The 18,929-nt window shown below is 38.8% G+C and overlaps 1 protein-coding gene across 8 annotated transcripts in view; it reads left to right on the top strand.

The window, feature by feature from the left end:
• Positions 1-18,929, top strand: part of LPP (LIM domain containing preferred translocation partner in lipoma) — a 677,239-nt gene that overhangs the window by 645,323 nt on the left and 12,987 nt on the right. The gene's annotated exons all lie outside the window — the stretch shown is intronic.

The raw sequence follows: 18,929 nt of genomic DNA, 5'->3' as shown, positions 1-18,929 counted from the left end.
ATCATAGATTTTGAAGGACTAGTCACTAACAGATCAGCCTGCCAAGCTGCTGGAAGAAGGAAGTTTTGGTTGGTTTGCTTGTTTTAATGGTAGGACTGGATTAGCTGTTTACTTTGACTGCTTTATTGAGGTATAATTGATATACAAAGGATGACACAAATTTAATGTGTACAATTGGATGAGTTTGGACATATGCAGACGCTCGTGATATCGTCATAATAGACACATCCAACGCTTCCCAGAGTTTCCTTGTGTCGCTTTGTTTTGTTTTTGGGTTTTGTAGGAAGAACACTTAACATGAGATCTGTCCTCCTAACAAATTTCAAAGTGCACAGATTGTTAGCTGTGGGCATTATGTTGTATAGCAGAGCTCTAGCACTGACTCATGTAGCATAACTGAACCTTGATGTACAATGAATAACAACTCCTTTTTCCCCTTACCTCTACCTCCTGGCAACCACTAGTATATTATCTGCTTCTACAGATTTCACTATTTTAGATAGCTCACGTAAGTGGAATCATGCAGTATTTGTCTTTCTGTGACTGATTTACGCTACTTAGCATAATGTCCCCCAGGTTCATCTGTGTTGTTGTGAATAGCAGAATTTTCTTGTTTTTGTTTTTTTTCCAAGGCTTCCTAATATTCCATTGTATGTATACACTACATTTTCTTTGTCCAGTCATTTGTCAGTGACCACTTGGGTTGTTTCCATAGGTTGCCCATTGTGAACCTTACTGCAGTGGACATGGGAGAACAGATATCTCTCCAAGACCCTGAATTCAGTTCCACATCTTTTCCTTGTGCCATCCCATGTAATCATAGAGAATATGAGACCTGGAATAGACCTTAGGTATTATTTAGCCCAACCTCTTGGTTCCCTAAATAAGAAAATGGAGGCACACAGAAGGGAAATAACTGGACTTGAATTATAAAGCAAGTGTATTAGTTAGGGCTAGGTTCAGCTGGAGTGACAGGAAACAGTAATTGTGACAAAACGAGATAATGTTCATTTCTGTCTCACTGTAGGAAGCAGGGGATCTAGGACGGTGGTAGGCCAGGACCCAGTATTCTGCTGTTTCTCTGCCATGCTTAGCATGTGGCTTCTACTGTGGGGTCAAGATGGCTTCTCCCGTACTTCAGTGGACTGAGAGCAGACCCCTTCTCTCCAAGGATTCCTCCTTTCCACCTTCAACCCTTTGGCCAGAACCCAGTCTCATGGCCAAACTTAGCTGCACTGAAGGCTAAAAAATGTCATATTTATTCTGGACAGCTGTGTACCTAGCTAATGGAGTTTATAAAGAAAGAACGGAAGAGGACATGTAGGGAAACAACTATCAATGGGCATCACAGCAAATTAATGACGTTTCTAGGACTAATGTTCTGTTTCCAGACTCCTAGTCAAATGCTCTTTCTACTACACCATAGATTTTTCTCGTAGAGATGTCATCTTTAATAAAACCTGTAAGACCATTTTGAGTATATACAAAATCATCATTTATATATCCATACAAGATACAATGTTTCTCCTTTGCTTAAGAAATGTTTGTTTATTATTTATTAATCCCAAGGCCTTGTAGATAGGAGTCAGCCACATTTAATTCCTCCTATGTGTCAATTTGTGACTTTGGGTGCATATGAAGAAAAACTCTAAACTTCAGTCTTTTTTTCTTGTCTCAAATAGTGATATTATCATCATCCTGACATTGCTTTAAGAATTAAATAGGATAGGGACACCTGGGTGGCTCAGTTGGTTAAGCGTCTGACTTCGGCTCAGGTCATGATCTCATAGTTTGTGGGTTCAAGCCCTGTGTTGGGCTCTGTTCTGACAGCTCAGAGCCCGGAGCCTGCTTCAGATGCTGTGTCTCCCTCTCTCTCTGCCCCTCCCTCGCTCATGCTCTGTCTCTCTCTATCTCTCAAAAATGAATAAATGTTTAAAAATATTTTTTTAAAACAGAATTAAATAGGATAGTGTCCATGAAAGAGCCTAGCCCAGCGCTTAGTACAAAACAGGTGTCTGATGTTGCAGGGGTCAGTTTCCCATCTCTTTTCTCCTTCCTCCCTTGGGGTTCCTCCAACCCTAAGACTACCTCACTTCCCAGAAAATAACTAAAAGGAATCTAAATCCTTGACTCTTCTCCAGATACCCATAATAAATTTGTTCAGATGCATTGTTTGTTCTCTTTTGCTTTATAAAAACTCAAATCCCAGCCAATCCAGAAAGATCCAGAAGCTCTGGCACATTCCTAGAACTTTTTAGAAGTTACGGATGCCTGATGCCCAACCCCAGAGATAATGATTGAACAGGTCTGGAGGTGACCCAGGAATCTTCAGTTTTTAAAGCTGACTGGTGGGCCTGATGTGCTGGGATGTTGCAGGCAGGCCCATTTGGTGGTAGACTGGGGTTGGGCATCTCAGAAGTGATGTCCCATAAAGAACTGTTGAAGGAATTGAGGTATTTATCCCAATAAAAATTACACATGTCCTCCCAAACCCCACGTCTCTAGTGGACTGTCAGGGCCACACTGGAAAAAGAGCATGAGGTTGGGGCAAATAGGAGGTTGAGAGACCAGTTATGAGGCTATTGTGATCCCCTAAATGAGAGACAATAGAACAATATGGTAGACATAGCAAATAATGGATGGAATTCAAATATTTAGTGGGCAAAATAATAGGACTTGGTTGCCTGATGGGATTAAAAAAGATGATGCTAACTCTAATGTCAAAAATCCTTTAACAGTAGCAACATGTAGCTGTTGAAGTTTATCTCACCGGAACTTATTGGTTCAAGAGAAAGAACAGGAGGAATTGTACGAAGTAAATTATCATCACTAATGAAAACCTTCAATTATCTGTAACAATGACCCAAATCCAACAAGATAAAGTATAAGAGGGACAAAAGTCAAATCTTATTCTTAGCTTAAAAATTTCACTATACAAGTATACATGAAAGTCATTTAATTTAACAGATGTTCATGTAAAAAAAAAAACTAAACTAAAGATTTGGAAGGGAGAGACTATGACCCCAAGATCCACAATAGTATATAAGACCACAGAAAAGTAAACATACTCTTCCGCTGCACCTGTACAAAGAGGAGTGTGCAGAACAGGGGATACAATGGTTCCTAGTGTCATGTGTCTGTTTTCGGGCCTCACACACTGAAGGAACTTGAGAAACTAGAACTCGTGCAGAGGACGATGGTTTGGAGGACAAACTGACAGAAGTGACGTCCCATAAAGAACTGTTGAAGGAATCGAGGTACTTTTCCCAATAAAAATTACACATGTCCTCCCAAACCCCACCTCTCTTTAGTGGATTGTTGGGGTCACACTGGAAAAAGAGCATGTGGGTTGAGATAGGCATTGGTGTTGTCGTCTTGGGCTGGTGTACTATGTTCTAGCATTTTCCACAGCATATAAACAAATAATACTATACACTCAGGGTCTACACACAGTGTCTACAGTGCCACACAGGGTCCTCACACAGTGCTGTGAAGGAACAAAAGTGTAGGGAAATGATTAATAAAGGAGGTAACATTCATATGCCCTAAACCTTTAGCCATCTGACTTGTAAAGAAAAATGTTCAACGCAGAGGCACCAGGCACTATCCATCAACGCAGATGGATAGGCATGCAAGAACAAGCAGCATGAAGTGTTAAGAAGCTTGGGTTGACAGGAAAAAAGACTGCCTAAGGGGGGTGGTAGGATAGGTGCCTGGAAAGGAGAGGTCAGACGGTATCGTGAAGAGCCATGAGTGTAAGTTAAAGAGTCTGGCATTGGGCATGGTCACCGGCTTTGGAACACCAGCATATAAAATTATCCTCTAGTGCAATCTCTTCCATCCACATTATTTCCTGCCTTTGATAGTAAACATATCCTCTGTGTTAAAGTTTGCTTCCTAGCTTAAACTGAACGCAGACTCAAAACCATCAAATCACATCAAATCACTTCAGATTTTTTTTTTACCCACCACAAACAACCCTAGGATGGCATGCATTTGAACAAACCAAAAGTGATTTCTCTCTTCTAATTTTCAGAGCTTTTGGCTAGATGTGGAGTGAGAAATTCATACCTTTTTCAAGTAGCGTGGGTTCTTTTTTTCCCAATTCCTCCCCTCCATCTGGTTCTCTGGAGGTCTTGGAATCCAGGAAAGTGTTAGTTCACTGTACTGAAATCCAAAAAAGACTGCTAAACTGTGAAAGAAAATTTGCATTCCAGAGACACTGGAAGAGTTAGTCCCCCACCCTTTTGCAGCAGCAAAGAGAAAACATCTGTATTTTCTGTCCCCTTTGTCTTTCAGCAGTTACAGAATGGAAAACCCTGTACTTGTTGTCTGTGCCTTTCATACCTCCTTAATGTAAACCACTTTCGGCTCCTTGGGGATGGAGAGAGGAACCAAAACATGGAATTATTTTATTTCTGGTGTCAGAAAATATTACAGCCAAGGAACAGTTCAAGGGAAGCAAATCACTTCACCGACTTCCCTTTGTGCTTTTCGGGAGGTTACATTCTCATGAATGGGTTCCAGAGCCGGGTGTTTGAAGTTCATGTCAATAGCGCCCGGCTCAAAAGAAAACTACACAGTCGCAGCCATGATGTTGGCATGTCATTAATGGCCTTTCTAAGCGATGGTTCTGTCTTTTGTCTTCCATGGGCAGAAGTGTAATTAGAAGGGCTTGTTTTCAACAGAAGCCAAATCATTGCCAAATTTGTTCAACTGATCTCTAGAGAATCGAAGTTAGCTCATGGCCCTCTGGCTGTTCTCTTTACCACTCCCAAGAGTTAGAAGCTTAAAGTTTTCCCTTTCTTTTGAAAGAGGATCAAGTTTGGTTCAAACAAGCTTTTCTGTCATCCCCAGGAGTACAAGGATAGACCTTCCGTGACCCTTGTTGTTTGGCTCAGACCACTTGTGGCTTGTTATAATTTAGGAAGTAATTGCAATTCATAAAGCCAGGTAGAAAATAAACATCTTGGCAGAGCTGAGTTTCAGGCAACTCTGAAGGGAGCCGACACGTGAGCAGAATGGTATTGGGAATATTTCTAGTCTCTGCTTGCAGATCCTGATTCTAATGTATGATTCACAATGGATTTAATTTTGATCTGAAATGTGCAGGCAGGCAGTCATTACTACGTATACATGTAGCTGAAAACATCATTGCTTAAACCTCCTGGTTTTAGGTTTTGCCCCCGGATGGGTCAGTTACCCACAGTAGACAAATACTGTAAGTAAGAGTCTTACCTACGTTGTGTGATTAACTTCAGATCATGTGTTTTCTTAGCAAAATTAGTAGCACTATTTTTTTTTTTTAAAAAACACACTTTTGCTGAGGTAGAATTAAAGAATTCAAGAGTTGGAAGAGACCTTAGATGTTGGCTAGTTTAATGTCATATACTTTTCTCACTCAAAAGATACTTATTAAGTGTTTGATATGTATTAAACATTGCTCCAGAGACTGAATGCCGTAGTGTCTCAAACAGACTGTTGGGGAAATAAAACAATAAGCATGTCAGGGTGCATGGATAGCTCAGTAGATTAAACGTCCAACTCTTGATTTCTGCTTAGGTCACGATCTCATGGTTCCTGAGATCAAGCCCCACCTCCGGCTCTGTGCTCACAACATGGAGACTGCTTGGAATTCTCTCTCTCCCTACCACCACCCTCCCACCCCAGCTCACGCTCACGCTCTCTCTAAATAAATAAATAAATAAATAAATAAACAAACATTAAAAAAAATAAGCATATTAGCAACTAAATGCATGAGGCGATATCAGATAATGATAAGGGTATGAAGAAAGTAAAAAAGCAATGAGATAGAGTCTGGCCCAGGAGAAGGAGCTGCTTATATAGGGTGGTGACGGAAGGTCATCTGAAGATGGTTATGGAATTTAAGGTTTGTCTTTGGGGGTAGGTGCTATTGGATGACTTTTTAGAGTATTCATTCCCAATCATTCATTCATTTGCTTAATTAAATATTTATCGAGCTGCTTCCATGTACCAGACATTTTTTTAGGAAACTGGGGATGAAGCAGTGAAGAAGACAAAGAAAGAGCCCTGCCTTGCTGAAATTTTTGTTCAATCCTCAAGTCCATCACAGAGCTTCAAGAGACCAAGAGGTCTATTAATAACGTCTCTTCTTTTATAGGTATGGGAATTTAGGCCCAAAGAAGCCAATGCTTTGCGTAGGCCTCACTGCCAGGGGTTGACCTTCCAAGACTAGGCACAGCCTTTGCCAGAGGGTCTTTTCTTTGTCATCATACCATGCAGAGGTTCCATGAACATCTACTTCAATCCTAGATTCAAATAGTCCTGAGGTTAGCATTGTGATCCAACGAGAAGTCATTTTCCTCATTGAGACCTCCTGTCACTGTAAATTGAAGGTTGTCAGGATGGTGCCTCACAGGCACAGGTATCAAGGACTTAGTTGAGGAGCCTGTGACAAACTATACCTTCCGTGAGACTTGTATGTGCACACTCTAAATGCATAATATGTACCTGTTCCATCGCTTATTAGGTGTTCCACGTATGTAAGTGAAAGAAAAATACAACAACACAAAATGTCTGTTGAAAACAAAATAAAAAGGAAAGGAAACAAAAAGCACACTGTATTTTCCCAAACTCAATATGCATGGGGTTATGAATGTCTATATGTACATCTCATATTGTCTTCTCTCCAGTAATAAGAAAACTGGAAAGTAGGCTCAGTTGATTAGTCAGAGACTGAAGAATGAAGAATCAGGGTCAATCCTCACTTGGAACAGTAATTTTGTGTAGAGAAAATAACTTTATAATAATATCTTTACATCTCTTTACATTCTTTTCTAAATATTTTAAATTTTAATTCCTGTATTGTTAACATGCAGTGTTATATTAGTTTCACGGGTACGATATAGTGATTCAGCAATTCTATACATCACTCAGTGCTCATCATGATGTGTGTACTCTTTAATCCCCATCACCTATGTCACCCATCTGCCACCCACCTCCCTCTGGTAACCACAGGCTTATTCTCTATTTAATCTTTACATTCTTAAGAGTGCATTTTATATTTCTTATCTCATTATCAAAAGCCTGAAAGATAGACTGGACAATAATTAGTATCCCATTCTATAGATGAAAAAACTGGTAGTCGGATGTTGAAATTGTGTTGTATAAGCTGTGAAGTTCCAGCTACTCCAGAAAGTGACTACCTCAGGGAACTGATCTGAGTTCTGTTAATAGCCTCTACTTATAAATTGCAAGTAGCAGGAATTATGAAAGTTGGACCTAAGACATCATGCCATGAGGCTTTTAGGATAGGATTAGCTCTCTGAGTTATTAGCCAGAGGGCCACCATACTTATCGGTATAAGACAGCCTTGTTTTGACAGTGGCAAAAGCCCAAATTATGTCATATACTCAACTAATGATTTTTCATTGGCGATATAAGTAATTATGTCAATAATTAACCAACATTAGTTTTCATATTCTTATTGCTAACAAGGGCCAGAACACCAAAGAAAAGTTTGGGTACTCCAGAATGATCCAGCGTAGTGTTTGGGAAAGAACGCTATATAGAAACCAGAGTAATCAGACCCTGAACTCAGCTGTTTCCCTAGTTACAACACTAAGCAGTTGACCTCCTTGAATGCAATGTGCTACCATCTAAGGGGAGAGAGTTGAACACGATGACTTTCATAAGTTTTTTCAAGCTCAGGCAAACTCTGTTACTTGTGAAAGCCTATGGCAGTTTGCTAGAAATTCATAACCGCATTCAGTGTAATCGGCATCACATGAACCAGATAGAGACTTATAGGAGAAACTTAACTGGAGGACAGTGAGAAGGAGAAGAATGAACAACTTTGTCTTTGAATTTAGAAGACATAGGTTCAAATCCAGCCACATCTATAAGCAAGCGACATGTAACTGGGACAAGAATTCTACCATTATACCTACTGTCATACATAGTTGTAGAGATTAAATGAGGTCTTCATTGTGTGCCCTGAGTAAACTTTAAAAACTCTACCAAGGCAAGCTGTCATTTTTTGTTTGCAGAGTATAAAATAAGATATATTACTTTCATGAAGGACTAAGAAATTTATGGTTTTGGGGTACAATTATATTCACAATAGAAGTAAGAACAGCTTTTTTCACAAAATTCCCAGGAAGCGGGAGGGAAAATCTCTTAGGAATCCAGAAGCTGATTTTATACGATGGTATTATCCAGGTGTCTCAGAGTGTCATACACAGGATTCCTTAAATAATCATTTTTTTTTAAAGTAGAGATATAAAATTCTTCTATACAATTTAGAAGAATCAATGGTGAAGGACAAATTAGAAAAAAAGAGAAATGTAGTGCGTAGATACAGTAATTTGATTAAATGATCAATGAATGCCAAGGTAATTAAATATATGTCCTAGAACCCTTAGAATTTGTAAGGAGAATGACATAAAACTATTTATTATATAATGAGATTATGGATCTCATTTGGTCCCGGCAGGACTGCAATGTAAACACTTTGAGTCTTATTTAGTAGATAAGCAAACTAAAGGCCAGTGAGGTCAGGAACGTTGCCTGGACTTTCTAGCCCAGGTGTCGCATCTGTCACTCCTTCTCTCGCTGCGTATGACAGTCTCACTGCTCTGGTTCCTGAGTTGACAAGTCCCAACAGACTGTACCTTGAAAGTGCGGTAAAGGCAAATCTGTGATCTGACTTGGCTGGGAAGGAAAGGAATTCTGTTCTTTTTTCTCCTCTCTCAGTAGTCTCCATGGAGTGCTATGATCTTTTCATTTTGCTCCTGGCATGAAGGTCTGGCACATTCATCAGGGCTCAGCCCCCTCCGCCTTCATCCTATGCCTCCAGGGTTTTGAGACATTCAAGAGAAGTGTTTAGGAAAAGCTGGCGTACTATAAGGGCTACACATTTTAAGGTAAAACACCACCTCTCCAGACCTTAAGGTATAGATAAACTAAATGTCCTTCAGTGGGATTTTATTTTTAATTTCCTAAAGCTCAGATCGTAATTGCAACCTGAGTGCTTCAGAAGAAGCAACAGGGCTTTATTTACTTGGTCAAAAACATGATTTGTGGCTCCTGGCAGAATTGAATACACTGACTTAATTGTACTGATCTTTTTGTCCTTTGTGTCAGCCTTTTTGCTTGTGATTTTAGGACATGTTTCTTAATTTTAAATCCAGTTTATGTAGTCCAAATACACACAGAAAATTTTGCAAGATTTTTTTTTTTTTTTTTGCTAAATTCTACATTAATAGTCATGCATACAATTGACACACAGATGTTCATCTCTGGCAGTGTGGAGTTCCCCTTCACCAGCTCTGCTCAATACCCTGACTTTGTTACAAACTCTTCCTGTGAAAGGAATTTTGTTTCAATGTAGGCATATCTGGGATTTAGATAATGAAAACTCTTGTTGTAACACAACCTTAATTCCAAAGCCTGTTATAATGTCCTTTTTTTTTTTTTTTTTTTTTTTTTTTCCTCCAAGAGCCAAGTCAAATCCCACCCAGATAGATTCCCAGCCTCACACCATCACCATGTTGCCTGGGCCCTTACCATTCAGCAGTAATTACTCTCTCTGTTTCCATCACACGTCACTTATTCCTCCATAATAGCAATGTGTTCTGCCCTTTGCCTCTAGTCAGTTATTTATAGAAGTGTCTGCTCCTCCCACTACATGGGGAACCTCTGAGGGCAGGGATGGTATCTTTGTTCTCTCTGCCTCTGTACCTGCCAGAATGTTGGACATTTTGTTCTACTCCTTAGGCTTTCTGCAGTGCTAAATTAAGTGGCGAGGCTGGCTGCTTTGCTCATCAGAAAATCATGCAAAAAGTTTCCTTACAGGGTATTTATATGAAAGCTGAGGTAATACAGGCATTGGGTACAAAGAGTTTTGTTCAAAAAAATTAGTGGAAGTAAACAAAAAAATAAGAATGTTGAATTATTTTACTGAATTTCCAGTTACATGTTTCATAGCTGTATTTTTGTGTGTGGCTAATAACATCAAAAGAAAACACATTCTAAGGGTTTCATACCATCTCATAAATTGACTCAAGAGTTTTCCTATTTAGGAAAATTAGAATTCTCATCTACAGAATAGAAGTTTTGTTTCTGGTTTTAAAACATCATAGTCGTAGGCATGGAAAGACACTGGGCTTACCATTTTTATTTTCGATGTTTTGGTTTTTTTTGTTTGTTTTTTTTAATTTTTAATGTTTATTTATTTTTGAGACAGAGAGAGACAGAGCATGAATGTGGGAGGGGCAGAGAGAGAGGGAGACACAGAATCGGAAGCAGGCTCCAGGCTCTGAGCCATCAGCCCAGAGCCTGACGCGGGGCTCGAACTCACCAACGGTGAGATCACGACCTGAGCTGAAGTCGGACGCTCAACCGATTGGGCCACCCAGGCGCCCCTATTTTCGATGTTTTGAAACACGTATTAGATACAGATACAAATAGAGATACAGAGAGAGATTTAGATGAAGATATAGATACAGATATAGGTGAAAGACACTTGGAAAGTGCAAGAAACTTCTTAATAGGAAATGTATTCCTCACTGGGAGGCAGAGCTGTAGGGAAGTGTATAATACAGGTTATTAGGAGAACTACCAAGGTAAAATGCTGTCTTCATCTGCAGGGAAACCCAAAAGTACTGCCATAATTTGGGAAGACTTACTGATTATCAAAATCCAGAAAAAGTTTAAAATACAAAATTCAGATACAGAATATAATTATTTGACTTTAAATAATGTCACTGGCACTTCAGTGGAGGTTTGCTGAGCTGTAGCCCTCGTCCCTTCTTACCGCACCACATTGGTATTCCATTGGGAGCACCAACACCTAAGCCCAAGCTGTGCTTCCCAACCTGCTTTACATCATGATCCTTGTGGGAAATGATGGCATGCATTCAGCATACTGGAATCAGTGGGTGGGGCTTCTCCTCACCCAAGGTGACCACTCAGGAACTATGGAAGCCCCTGGCCCCCTCTGACCCTCTACAATGCGGTACACCTGGAACCCATTGAGACACACTGTGCCTTAGCCTGCCAATTGAGAAGCTCCGGACTAGAGAACTGTTTTGCATGGTTAAAGAGAATAATTTTGTTTTATGGACATGCCTATCCAGTGTTTATTCATGCATGGTCTAACCAGTATTTGGGGAGCATCCGTTTTATGCAAGCATACTGTTGTAGATGATGGGGGTACCACAATGAGTTTTCTATCGTACCCTGTGGGAGCCAATGAAATTGACAGTAGACAGACTGTGTTAAGATCTTGACACATTTCCTCTCCTTATTTATATGCATATAACTTGTAGGTAGCCAGTTTGAATGCCTTACGTTTGTGAAACGGAGTGTGTCTTCTGAAATATGAAGTAGGTATAGTATGATGGGCAAGGGATTACCCAATGGAGGGAGAATCAAGAGATCAATATTCCAACTCCAAATCCGCTACTAGGTGTTTCCCCTCTCTGTGCCTTAGTTTCTTGAATCTGGTAGTTGGACTAGAATCATGGTTTTTAAACTGTACAATATGGATCCCCCTTAGGTGCCATCCTTTCATGCTCTTCATCCAGGAGTGAGTTGGGCTTATTTTGGATGCTCTGCCCTGGTAACTGTTTCCCCAAGCCAAGGATTATGAGAGAGGTGGGCAAGAGTTGAAAACTCCTGGACAAGAGTCACTTCTAAAGATCTTAAGAGCCTAATATCTTCAAACTCTTCTTGTTTCTTGTTATTTTTATCCCAACGAGACCAAAACTGTATCGAGAAATGAGACGTCACCCTCGTTTTTTCCAAGAGTCTTTTCTGTTTCAAAACTGCTTTTGTACCTAAAAAAAACAATAAAGATTGAATATAAGATCACATTTTAATTTTATGAAATGAAAATTTTAACATTTCTAAATGGCAACACTTTATACTCTTCTGCATCTTCAAATACTTATGTGTCTTGATTTAAAATACCTAACCATTGAAGATGCACACACACCTATGCAATATGTAAATTTTAGACATATTTTTTCTGTCATCTAACTAGTAGTTAATGCTTATGTTACCTATAGGCTTCATTTATATTCAGATGATTCTTCTAGCTCTTCTGCCTGTGAATTAGACAAGTTATTTATACTGTACCCAAGGATAGAAAAGATACAACCAGATTGTATCTCCAATTTAAAAACAGTTACATTTGGGAGTTTAGTGTACAAGATTTGTTTGTGATTTTATTTTTATTTTCACTTAACTTTTTTGCTTTTAATCGCAATTGTATTGCCATCACTTCAGAAAAGTTTATAAGCTTCCTTGTTCTTTCTGCTACTCTAACATCTTCTCCCTATAGCCATACCTTCATCGGAGTAACTGCCTAAAACATTTTCTCAAGATTCTAAAAAAAAAAAATCCTCAAACGGTGCCTAGAATTTTGGAAAAAGAAAAGAAATCCAGACTCTTCATTCAACTTAAGCTGCAAGGTGCCTCACAGCTGGTCAGCAGTTGCCCACTGTGTGTCAGGGATTGTGCTGGTCCTGGGCAAGGGTGGTTCTGGTGTGGAGGCTATAGTGTACAGCCCAGACCCTTCTTCACGACCAAGACTCTTCTCCCCCCACCCTGACCATTCATAGCTGAGTTCCTTCTCTGGTAATTACTCTCAGTTGGTTGAAGGGAACCTCTTCACCCAAGATCACTCCTTCTTGAGAGCATCCTGTATCCATTGACCAGTAGATGCAGAGTTGTAAGACCCTACCCCCAAGCCTCAAGGAAGGACAACTCTGCAGAAGCATCTTAGCTCCAATAACTTCCTATGTGCAAATCTGTTTCAGAATCTGTTTCCTAGGAAGCTCATCCAATGACTATGGCTCCACGCAAGGAGGGTGGTGGTGGTCACAGTTTGCTTGTAGAGGTCGATATAAATCATGAAATCAAGTACATTATATCATTGTCATCAGAGAAGCATCATATAATCCTATGGGGGTGGAAGAAGTGATTTATTTTTCTTGGGGAGAATTAGCAGTGGGAGAGGGAGAGGGAGCAGAGGGAGAATTAGCAGTGTTTTTCAGAAGAGGCGACATTGGAGCTCAACTTTGAAGAATGAATAGGTATTCTCTAGGCGAAGAAGGATGTGAGATATTCTGGGATTGTAAAAGAACGTAGCTTATTAAAGTGGTGGCAAAGCACTCAGAGTGCAATTGGAAGGTGAGATCCATGGGAAGGAGCAGTAGTGATGGATCCAGAACCAGGTCATGAAACAGTCTTATGCTAGCGTGTGCTCTTTCTTCCTAGCCCTCCCCTTAGCCATAGCACCTGTACTGCACACACAAGATGCAGTTTGAGCAGACATACTTAGAGATGCCCTTCTGTCACTTATTTGCTTGGAGATTTATTTCTTTGTCTATTTCCTTAAAAACTATTTTATTAGACATTTCATTTTTACTGGCTTTACAAAAGCTCTGTGTTTATGCAAAGAGGGCATCTTTTAGTCTGGCTTTAAAATATCTATAAGGAGACACAAAGTTCTTCCTCTGTCATGCTTGAAATTCTATCACCAGTAATTTCTGGAATTTCAAGTGGTAAGGCATCGTAAAGATTATACAGTCGAGGTTTCTAGCACATGAACCTTCCTTTCAAACTTCAGACAAGGAGTTGTCCAGTTGTTTCTAGTATATCTCTAGTAATGGAAACATTACCCTTTTCCCACTGTGGTTAATTCTGATCTATCACAAGCAATAAAATTGCAGAGTTGGAATTAATCATTGTACTATAGATGAGAAAAGTGAGCTCTAGAGAGAAGAAATGATTTACCCAAAGGCATACAGTAGATGCTACCAAAGCCAGAGAAAGAATTCATATTCTTCATCTAGCAACTTTCCTTCCCTATGGCAACACAACGATCATCAGATCCCTGTATGAATTAGGTAGTTTCAGGAACCTGGGGTATTAGTCCCTCCTCTGCCCCTAATGAACTCCATGACTCACATCCAAGTGTATCAGTGCTCTGGGTCTATTTTTCTCACCTGTGAAATCAGAGGGCTGGACTAGAGGAACTTCTTGCTCCCTCCACTCTAATGTTATAAAAGTCTTTTATTAAGTGTAGCTGATATACAATGGTATATTAGTTTCATGTGCACAACATAGTGATTCAGAATTCCAGTTGTACAATGAATAAGTCACGGAGGTGAAAAGTACAGCACAGTGAATAGAGTCAGTAACACTGTAATAACTTTGTATGCTGACAGATCGTAGCTACACTTACCATGGTAAGCTTTATAAGAGTCTTTATCCTTGCTCTAAGAGAAGATATGTCTACAGCTCCTAGTGGACCAGCTAGAGACTGAAAGGAGAAGAGTACAGCAAAGGGAGCTGACTAGAGAAGTTTAACATGTCCTCCTCTACCATGTGCTAGCCCAAGCTTCCAGTCAGCTGTATTCTTGGAACCTTCATTTTCTGATCTGTGGGCATATTATAGTCGTCTCACTGTAGGCATACTTTACACAGTTTTTCCTTTGTAGCATAAGTGTTCAGATTACCTGTCCTTTAAACAGTGTTTCCACAGACCATAAAGTCTTTCCTTAGAAACTGACTCAACCTTATATGCTGCTGCTGGTTTTGAGTAAATGGGCTAAATCTTGCAGCCAAGCCTCAATGCAAACAAACACATTTTCTGGTCAAGCATTTTCTGGTTTGTTCAACTCCATTACAGGATTACAGGACTGCCTTAAAAAAAAAAAAAAAAAAAAAAGTTAAAACCCGCAGAAGAGCAAAACACAAGCCCTGGGAAGACAGTTTGCAGCCACATCAGCTCAGATCACCAGGGTAGAAAAAAAGCAGGGCCCTCATTGTCCAGAGCATCATTTTCTCCAGACTTTCATCTTATGTTCTTCTGCTATTTTAATTTCACCACTTCAAAATGGGGGGAAAATAGGTTAATAGTTTCCATGAGTTTAGACTGTGACCAGAGGCATACTAAGCAATTTCAGAACTTTCAGCAACCACAGCTTTGAGGAGAGGATGGTGATGGATATACCAATTCATCTTCGGATGGATTCCAGAGACAGGAGAGTCAGACCAGCCCAGAGATGCCTGGGTAGGATGTAAACAATATTCCTTTTTTTTTTTTTTTTTTTTTTTTGCACACATTCAACCTGGGTTTAGTTTTATTCCAGATACTATACTGGGTATAGCATAGGACAGCAAAATATATTCTTAAGACATGGTCCCCAAGGCCTGCATTGCCCTGATATCAAAATCAGATAAAGACACTTACAAAAGAAAGAAAGAAAGAAAGAAAGAAAGAAAGAAAGAAAGAAAAGAAAACAACAGGCCAATATCTCTGATGAACACAGATACAAAAATCCTCAAAAAAAAAAATATTAGCAAACCAAATCCAACAATACATTTAAAAAAAATCATTCACCAAGTGGGATTTATTCCTGGGTTGCAAAGGTGGTTCAATATTTACAAATCAATCAGCATGATACAACACATTAACAAGAGAAAGGATAAAAATCATATGATCATTTCAATGGATGCAGTAATAGGTTTTGACAAAGTACAACATCCATTCATGATAAAAAAAAAAAAAACATCAACAAAGTAGGTTCTGAAGGAATATATCTCAACCTAATAAAGGCCATATATGAAAAATCCAGCTAATGTCATACTCAATGGTGAAAAACTGAGAGTTTTTCCCCTAAGATCAGGAATAAGACAAGGATGTCCACTCCCACCACTTTTAAATTTAATTTTTAATGTTATTAAAACATTTTTAATGTTTTTGAGAGAGAGAGAGATAGAGAGAGAGCGAGCATGAGTGGGGGAGGGGCAGAGAGAGGGAGACACAGAACTTGAAGCCGACTCCAGGTTCTGCACTGTCAGCACAAAGACTGACACAGGGCTCAAACTCATGAACCATGAGGTCATGACCTGAGCTGAAGTCAGACCCTTAACTGACTGAGCCACCAAGGGGCCCCACCATTTTTATTCATTAGAGTACTAGATGTCCTCGCCACAGCAATCAGATAAGAAAAAGAAATAAAAGGCATCCAAATTGGTAAGAAAGAAAGAGACTTTGACTATTTGCAGTCTAGATTTTGACTATCATGCAGACATGATACTATATTTAGAAAACTGTAAAGACACCATAAAAAAAAAAACTACTAAAACTGTTAAGTTAATTTAGTAAGGTCACAGAATACAAAATCAATGTGCAGAAATCCATTGCATCTCTATACACTGATAATGGAGGCACAGAAAAGAAATTAGGAAAACAATCCCATTTACAATTGCACCAAAAATAACAAAACTCCTCATAATAAACTTAACCAAGTAGGCAAAAAACCTATACTCTGAAAACTATACAACATTGATGAAGGAAATTGGAGATGACACAAACAAATGAAAACATATTCCATGCTCATAGATTGAAAGAACAAACATTGTTAAAATGTTGATACTACCCAAAGAAATCTACAGATTTAATGCAATCTCTGTCAAAATACAAACAGCATTTTTCACTAAACTAGAACAAAAATGTCCTAAAATTTATATGGAACCACAGAAGACCTATATAGCCAAAACAATCTTGAAAAAGAAAAACAAACCTGAAGGTGTCACAATTCCAGATTTCAGGTTATACTACAAAGCTTAGTACCAAAACAGTATGATACTAACACAAAAACAGACACATAAATCAATGGAACAGGACAGAAAGCACAGAAATAAATCCACGATTACATGGTCAATTAATCTTTGATAAGAGGCAAGAATATACAATGGGAAAAAGTCTCTTCAAACAAATGGTATCTGGACAACTGAACAGCTACATGCAAAAGAATGAAACTGGACCACTTTCTTATACCATATACAAAAATAAACTCAAGATAGATTAAAGACCTAAATGTGAAATCTGAAACCATACAAATTCTAGAAGAGAGCCCAGTCAGTATTTTCTCTGACATCATCTGTAGCAACATTTTTCTAGATATGTCTCTTGAGGAAGGGAAATAAAAGCAAAAATAAACTATTGGGACTACATCTTCTTCACATGAAAAGAAATAATCAACAAAACTAAAGGACAAACTACTGAATGAGAGAATATATTAGTAAATAGCCTATCCAGTAAAGGGTTAGTATCCAAAAATATATAAAGAACCTATACAATTCAACATGCACACACACAATAATAATAATAATCTAATTAAAAATGGGCAAAAGACATGAACAGACTTCTTTCCAAAGAAGACATACAGATGCCAACAGATACATGAAAAGATGCTTAACATCACTTATCATTAGGGAAATACAAATCAAAACTACAATGAGATATCACCTCACAACTGTCAGAATGGCTAAAATTGAAAACACAAGAAACAAGTGTAGGCAATGATGTGGAGAAAAAGGGACCCATGTGCATTATTGGTGGGAATGTAAGCTAATGCAGTCACTATGGAAGACAGTAGGGAGGTTGCTCAAAAAGTTAAAAATAGAACTACCTTAGTATCCAAGAATCACACCACTGAGTATTTGCTCAAAAAATGTAAAAACACTAATTTGAAAGGATGCCTGCATCCATATGTTTATTGTGATGTTATTTATGATAGCCAAATTATGGAAACATAATTGTTTCCGTCAACAGATGAATGGATGAGGGATACATATGTAATATTATTCAGCCATAAAAGAAGAATGAAATCTTGCTATTTGTAACAGCGTGGATAGAAGTAGAGAGTATAATGTTAAGCAAAATAAGCCAGTCATAGAAAGACATATCATCTGATCTCACTCATATGTGTAACTTAAGAAACAAAACAAATGAACAAAAGGAAAAAAGAGAGAGAGAGACAAACCAAGAAACAGACTCTTAACTACAGAGAACAAACCGATGGTTACCAGAGAGGAGGTGAATGGGGGGATAGATGAAACAGGTGCCGGGGATTAAAAGTACATTTATTGAGATGAGCACAGGCTGATGTATAGAATTATTGAATCACTATATTGCACACTCGAAACTAATACAACGCTGTATGTTAACTGCACCAGAATTTAATAGCTTTTTTTAAAAAGACATAGTTGCTTCCCTTAAAGAGATTAGTCTAATAGAAGAAATAGACAAATGTGCAAATAATTTTAATACAGTGAACACTGTAAGTGCTCAGGAAGGGTAGACAAAGAAGCAATCGATTCCAACTGAAGGCATCAAGGTAGGCTTTACTGGAGAGTTGCCTTCTGACCTGTACCTTGAAAGTTCAAGATGATAAACTGTAGTTCATTCTAGGCATTAGCCAATGCACAGAATTATGAAAGTTTCTCATAAATTTGAAACAGCATGAGCAATCTGAGACATTAGGGGAATCTGACCCTAGAAAGGGAGGTTGAATGTCAGGTAAGGAATTAGTTCTTATCACATTGTGGGGCTATAGAAGTTTTTGCTAGAAGCAAAGTTAGTTGGTCACATCTGTGTGTTGGAAAGGAAACTGGAAGTCACTTAGGGAACAGGGAAGTGTTAGAGAAGGAGAGATGCAAACAAGAAAGCCAATCAGAGACTGTTGCTGTGGTTGAGACATCAGCACACTAGTTATCTACCTATAGGCATTTCTTGTGTGAGAGCTATTTAAAGGTTCTCATGGTAAGAGGGAAATTACTCCTTACTTTCCACATCCCTTCCAGTTCTGCATCTTTCTAATAAGATCCCCATCCCAGGCTTATTCTAGATTGTAAACTCTGAATCAGTCCAGACATCTCACTTGGAATATAGCATATAACAAGGTTGTTTAGTAGACAGCATGGGATTCTAGGGAAGGATGGAAAGTTAATAGCCAATTTTATCAATCTTTCCAAGTCCTGATCAATATATGGTATCCCTTTTGGTGAGGGTTTCATTTTTTAAAGCTCAGCATATTTTGTAAGACAGATAAGTTGACTTTCTTTTCTGTCCAGGGTGCACAACA

The sequence above is a fragment of the Panthera pardus genome, unplaced genomic scaffold, assembly GCF_024362965.1.
Source record: "Panthera pardus isolate Hobbes unplaced genomic scaffold, ASM2436296v1 HiC_scaffold_16, whole genome shotgun sequence".
Taxonomy (NCBI): domain Eukaryota; kingdom Metazoa; phylum Chordata; class Mammalia; order Carnivora; family Felidae; genus Panthera; species Panthera pardus.
Note: the sequence above shows the minus strand (reverse complement) of the source record. Positions and strands in the feature narration are given on the sequence as shown.